Below are 7,467 nucleotides of genomic sequence, written 5' to 3'. Positions count from 1 at the left end.
TACAGGTCGCAGTGGTGGGTGGTATAAGGTGCTTTAGTAACAAAGCGGATGGCACTGTGATAAACTGCATCCAGTTTGCTGAATAGAGTATTGGAAGCTATTTTGTAGATGACATCGCCGAAGTCGAGGATCGGTAGGATAGTCAGTTTTACTAGGGTAAGTTTCGCGGCGTGAGTGAAGGAGGCTTTGTTGCGAAATAGAAAGCCGATTCTAGATTTGATTTTGGATTGGAGATGTTTGATATGAGTCTGGATGGAGAGTTTACAGTCTAGCCAGACACCTAGGTACTTATAGATGTCCACATATTCTAGGTTGGAACCATCCAGAGTGGTGATGCTAGTCGGGCGTGCGGGTGCAGGGGTTGAAAAGCATGCATTTGGTTTTACTAGCATTTAAGAGCAGTTGGAGGCCACGGAAGGAGTGTTGTATGGTATTGAAGCTCGTCTGGAGGTTAGATAGCACAGTGTCCAAGGACGGGCCAGAAGTATACAGAATGGTGTTGTCTGCGTAGAGGTGGATCAGGGAATCGCCCGCAGCAAGAGTAACATCATTGATATATATACAGAGAAAAGAGTCTGCCCGAGAATTGAACCCTGTGGCACCACCATAGAGACTGCCAGAGGACCGGACAACAGGCCCTCCGATTTGACACACTGAACTCTGTCTGCAAAGTAGTTGGAGAACCAGGCGAAGCAGTCATTAGAAAAACCGAGGCTACTGAGTCTGCCGATGAGAATATGGTGATTGACAGAGTCGAAAGCCTTGGCAAGGTCGATGAAGACGGCTGCACAGTACTGTCTTTTATCGCTGGCGGTTATGATATCGTTTAGTACCTTGAGCGTGGCTGAGGTGCACCCGTGACCGGCTCGGAAACCAGATTGCACAGCGGAGAAGGTACGGTGGGATTCGAGATGGTCAGTGACCTGTTTGTTGACTTGGCTTTCGAAGACCTTAGATAGGCAGGGCAGGATGGATATAGGTCTGTAACAGTTTGGGTCCAGGGTGTCCCCCCCTTTGAAGAGGGGGATTACCGCGGCAGCTTTCCAGTCCTTGGGGATCTCAGACGATATGAAAGAGAGGTTGAACATTGTCGCAATGACAATGGCGCGGATAGTTTCAGAAATAGAGGGTCCAGATTGTCTAGCCTAGCTGATTTGTACGGGTCCAGGTTTTGCAGCTCTTTCAGAACATCTGAACATCTGCTATCTGGATATGGGTAAAGGAGAAGCTGGAGAGGCTTGGGTGAGTAGCCGAGGTTGGAGTAGCCAGGAGGAAGGCATGGCCAGCCGTTGAGAAATGCTTGTTGAAGTTTTCGATTATCATGGATTTATCGGTGGTGACCGTGTTACCCAGCCTCAGTGCAGTGGGCAGCTGGGAGGAGGTGCTCTTGTTCTCCATGGACTTTACAGTGTCCCAGAACTTTTTTTAGTTAAAATTAAGTAAAAAATAAAATATTAAAACACTGTAGTAAGGAAAGTATGTACATCACTTGCATTCATACCAGTTTAAATGAAGCAGAAGTCATTGGTCAAAACTGCCATTGTACATATTGGCCCCACAAATAATAAACTGTTGTTTTTAATGATGTCAGTGGGAGGTCAGGTTAGGATCTGACCTTACCGGTAAGCTACTGGGAGGGAGGTGTGGACCACAGGGTTGGGTAGTTAGGGAATAAGGTCTCAGGCCTGGAAGAGGTGTGGACCACAGGGTTGGGTAGTTAGGGAATAAGGTCTCAGGCCTGGAAGAGGTGTGGACCATAGGGTTGGGTAGTTAGGGAATAACGTCTCAGGCCTGGAAGAGGTGTGGACCATAGGGTTGGGTAGTTAGGGAATAAGGTCTCAGGCCTGGAAGAGGTGTGGACCACAGGGTTGGGTAGTTAGGGAATAAGGTCTCAGGCCTGGAAGAGGTATGGACCATAGGGTTGGGTAGTTAGGGAATAAGGTCTCAGGCCTGGAAGAGGTGTGAGAGCTTTGTATTAGGGCAAGGAGTTGGTCCAGTTTACATGACCTGACCAGGAGAAACCCCCTGGCCCATGTTGGCGTGTACGGTGGTGTATGAGTGTATGTGGTGTTGGTGTGGGTGTGTCGGTGTTGTGTGGGTGTGTTGGTGTGGGGTGCTGTGTGGGGTATTGGTGTGGGCGTGTTGGTGTTGTGTGGGGTGCTGTGTGGGGTGTTGGTGTGGGGTGCTGTGTGGGGTGCTGTGTGGGGTGTTGGTGTTGGTGCTGTGTGGGTGTGTTGTGTGGGGTGCTGTGTGGGGTGTGATGGTGTTGTGTGGGTGGTTGGTGTGTTGGTGTGGGGTGCTGTGTGGGGTGTTGGTGTGTGTGTGTTGGTGCCGTGGGTGTGTTGTGTGGGGTGCTGTATGGGGTGTGATGGTGTTGTGTGGGGTGGTGGGTGTGTTGGTGTGGGGTGCTGTGTGGGGTGTTGGGGTTGTGTGGGGGTGTTGGTGTTGGTGTGGGGTGTTGGTGTTGTGTGGGGGTGTTGGTGTGGGGTGCTGTGTGGGGGTGTGGGTGTGTTGGTGTTGATGTGGGTGTGTTGGTGTTGTGTGTTGGTGTGGGTGTGTTGGTGCTGTGTGGGTGTGTTGGTGGTGTGTTGGTGTGCGTGTGTTGGTGTGGGGTGCTGTGTGGGTGTGCTGTGTGGGTGTGTTGGTGTTGTGTGGGCCAACTAGGTTAAAAATCCCTGAGCCAAGCAGGTGAAAATGTGCCCTTGAACAAGGCACTTAACCCTGATAGCTCCTGTAAGTCACTCTGGTTAAGAGTGTCTGCTAAATGACTCCAATGTAAATGTGTTTACCCTCGTTTCTGTGGCTCTGGGTGCTAAATGACTCCAATGTAAATGTGTTTACCCTCGTTGCTGTGGCTCTGGGTGCTAAATGACTCCAATATAAATGTGTTTACCCTCGTTTCTGTGGCTCTGGGTGCTAAATGACTCCAATGTAAATGTGTTTACCCTCGTTGCTGTGGGTCGGGGTGCTAAATGACTCCAATGTAAATGTGTTTACCCTCGTTTCTGTGGTTCTGGGTGCAAAATGACTCCAATATAAATGTGTTTACCCTCGTTTCTGTGGCTCTGGGTGCTAAATGACTCCAATGTAAATGTGTTTACCCTCGTGGCTGTGGTTCTGGGTGCTAAATGACTCCAATGTAAATGTGTTTACCCTCGTGGCTGTGGCTCTGGGTGCTAAATGACTCCAATGTAAATGTGTTTACCCTCGTGGCTGTGGCTCTGGGTGCTAAATGACTCCAATATAAATGTGTTTACCCTCGTTTCTGTGGCTCTGGGTGCTAAATGACTCAAATGTAAATGTGTTTACCCTCGTGGCTGTGGCTCTGGGTGCTAAATGACTCCAATGTAAATGTGTTTACCCTCGTTTCTGTGGCTCTGGGTGCTAAATGACTCCAATGTAAATGTGTTTACCCTCGTTTCTGTGGCTCTGGGTGCTAAATGACTCCAATATAAATGTGTTTACCCTCGTTTCTGTGGCTTTGGGTGCTAAATGACTCCAATATAAATGTGTTTACCCTCGTTTCTGTGGCTCTGGGTGCTAAATGACTCCAATATAATTGTGTTTACCCTCGTTTCTGTGGCTCTGGGTGCTAAATGACTCCAATATAATTGTGTTTACCCTCGTTTCTGTGGCTTTGGGTGCTAAATGACTCCAATATAAATGTGTTTACCCTCGTTTCTGTGGCTCTGGGTGCTAAATGACTCCAATATAAATGTGTTTACCCTCGTTTCTGTGGCTCTGGGTGCTAAATGACTCCAATATAAATGTGTTTACCCTCGTTTCTGTGGCTCTGGCTACAGTGGTCTGAGGTGTTGCGCCACTCTGGGCTGCTACAGCAGGTGCTGCCTGATCCCTGCTCGCTCCACGACGCCACCTGTTACCATGGCGACACACACAGTGCTGTCAGTCAGCCCGTGTTATGACACGCTACGCCACACCCCACACAGACACCCTCTCATTCACAACTATGCACACACACTATGCTACTCAAAACTACAAACACACAACTATTGATCATCTCTGTCTGTTGTAGCTTGACTGTCAAGACAGCTCTTTTTCAATAACTCATCAACACACACACACACACACACACACAACGCTACCCACACCAACATCTCCACTTTCTCAATGAGTTTGTCCATCAAATGTTATATTACCGTGTCATAATCACCATTACATCTGTTATATTACCATGTCATAATCACCATTACATCTGTTATATTACCGTGTCATAATCACCATTACATCTGTTATAATACCGTGTCATAATCACCATTTCATCTGTTATATTACCGTGTCATAATCACCATTACATCTGTTATATTACCGTGTCATAATCACCATTACATCTGTTATATTACCATGTCATAATCACCATTACATCTGTTATATTACCGTGTCATAATCACCATTACATCTGTTATATTACCGTGTCATAATCACCATTACATCTGTTATAATACCGTGTCATAATCACCATTTCATCTGTTATATTACCGTGTCATAATCACCATTACATCTGTTATATTACCGTGTCATAATCACCATTACATCTGTTATATTACCGTGTCATAATCACCATTACATCTGTTATAATACCGTGTCATAATCACCATTACATCTGTTATATTACCGTGTCATAATCACCATTACATCTGTTATATTACCGTGTCATAATCACCATTACATCTGTTATATTACCGCGTCATAATCACCATTACATCTGTTATAATACCGTGTCATAATCACCATTTCATCTGTTATATTACCGTGTCATAATCACCATTACATCTGTTATATTACCGTGTCATAATCACCATTACATCTGTTATATTACCGTGTCATAATCACCATTACATCTGTTATATTACCATGTCATAATCACCATTACATCTGTTATATTACCGTGTCATAATCACCATTACATCTGTTATATTACCGTGTCATCTGTTATATTACCGTGTCATAATCACCATTACATCTGTTATATTACCGTGTCATAATCACCATTACATCTGTTATATTACCGTGTCATAATCACCATTACATCTGTTATATTACCGTGTCATAATCACCATTACATCTGTTATATTACCGTGTCATAATCACCATTACATCTGTTATAATACCGTGTCATAATCACCATTACATCTGTTATATTACCGTGTCATAATCACCATTACATCTGTTATATTACCATGTCATAATCACCATTACATCTGTTATATTACCATGTCATAATCACCATTACATCTGTTATATTACCGTGTCATAATCACCATTACATCTGTTATATTACCGTGTCATAATCACCATTACTTCTGTTATATTACCGTGTCATAATCACCATTACATCTGTTATATTACCGTGTCATAATCACATTACATCTGTTATATTACCGTGTCATAATCACCATTACATCTGTTATATTACCATGTCATAATCACCATTACATCTGTTATATTACCGTGTCATAATCACCATTACATCTGTTATAATACCGTGTCATAATCACCATTTCATCTGTTATATTACCGTGTCATAATCACCATTACATCTGTTATATTACCGTGTCATAATCACCATTACATCTGTTATATTACCGTGTCATAATCACCATTACATCTGTTATAATACCATGTCATAATCACCATTACATCTGTTATAATACCGTGTCATAATCACCATTACATCTGTTATATTACCGTGTCATAATCACCATTTCATCTGTTATATTACCGTGTCATAATCACCATTACATCTGTTATAATACCGTGTCATAATCACCATTACATCTGTTATATTACCATGTCATAATCACCATTACATCTGTTATATTACCGTGTCATAATCACCATTACATCTGTTATATTACCATGTCATAATCACCATTACATCTGTTATATTACCGTGTCATAATCACCATTACATCTGTTATATTACCGTGTCATAATCACCATTACATCTGTTATATTACCGTGTCATAATCACCATTTCATCTGTTATATTACCGTGTCATAATCACCATTACATCTGTTATAATACCGTGTCATAATCACCATTACATCTGTTATATTACCATGTCATAATCACCATTACATCTGTTATATTACCGTGTCATAATCACCATTACATCTGTTATATTACCATGTCATAATCACCATTACATCTGTTATATTACCGTGTCATAATCACCATTACATCTGTTATATTACCGTGTCATAATCACCATTACATCTGTTATATTACCGTGCCATAATCACCATTACATCTGTTATATTACCGTGTCATAATCACCATTACATCTGTTACATTACCGTGTAATAATCACCATTACATCTGTTATATTACCGTGTCATAATCACCATTACATCTGTTATATTACCATGTCATAATCACCATTACATCTGATATAATACCGTGTCATAATCACCATTGCAACTGTTATATTACCATGTCATAATCACCATTACATCTGTTATATTACCGTGTCATAATCACCATTACATCTGTTATAATACCGTGTCATAATCACCATTACATCTGTTATATTACCATGTCATAATCACCATTACATCTGTTATATTACCGTGTCATAATCACCATTACATCTGTTATATTACCATGTCATAATCACCATTACATCTGTTATATTACCGTGTCATAATCACCATTACATCTGTTATATTACCGTGTCATAATCACCATTACATCTGTTATATTACCGTGTCATAATCACCATTACATCTGTTATAATACCGTGTCATAATCACCATTACATCTGTTATATTACCGTGTCATAATCACCATTACATCTGTTATATTACCATGTCATAATCACCATTACATCTGTTATATTACCATGTCATAATCACCATTACATCTGTTATATTACCGTGTCATAATCACCATTACATCTGTTATATTACCGTGTCATAATCACCATTACTTCTGTTATATTACCGTGTCATAATCACCATTACATCTGTTATATTACCGTGTCATAATCACATTACATCTGTTATATTACCGTGTCATAATCACCATTACATCTGTTATATTACCATGTCATAATCACCATTACATCTGTTATATTACCGTGTCATAATCACCATTACATCTGTTATAATACCGTGTCATAATCACCATTTCATCTGTTATATTACCGTGTCATAATCACCATTACATCTGTTATATTACCGTGTCATAATCACCATTACATCTGTTATATTACCGTGTCATAATCACCATTACATCTGTTATAATACCATGTCATAATCACCATTACATCTGTTATAATACCGTGTCATAATCACCATTACATCTGTTATATTACCGTGTCATAATCACCATTTCATCTGTTATATTACCGTGTCATAATCACCATTACATCTGTTATAATACCGTGTCATAATCACCATTACATCTGTTATATTACCATGTCATAATCACCATTACATCTG

Source organism: Oncorhynchus clarkii, chromosome 17 (genome assembly GCF_045791955.1).
Source record: "Oncorhynchus clarkii lewisi isolate Uvic-CL-2024 chromosome 17, UVic_Ocla_1.0, whole genome shotgun sequence".
Taxonomy (NCBI): domain Eukaryota; kingdom Metazoa; phylum Chordata; class Actinopteri; order Salmoniformes; family Salmonidae; genus Oncorhynchus; species Oncorhynchus clarkii.
Note: the sequence above shows the minus strand (reverse complement) of the source record.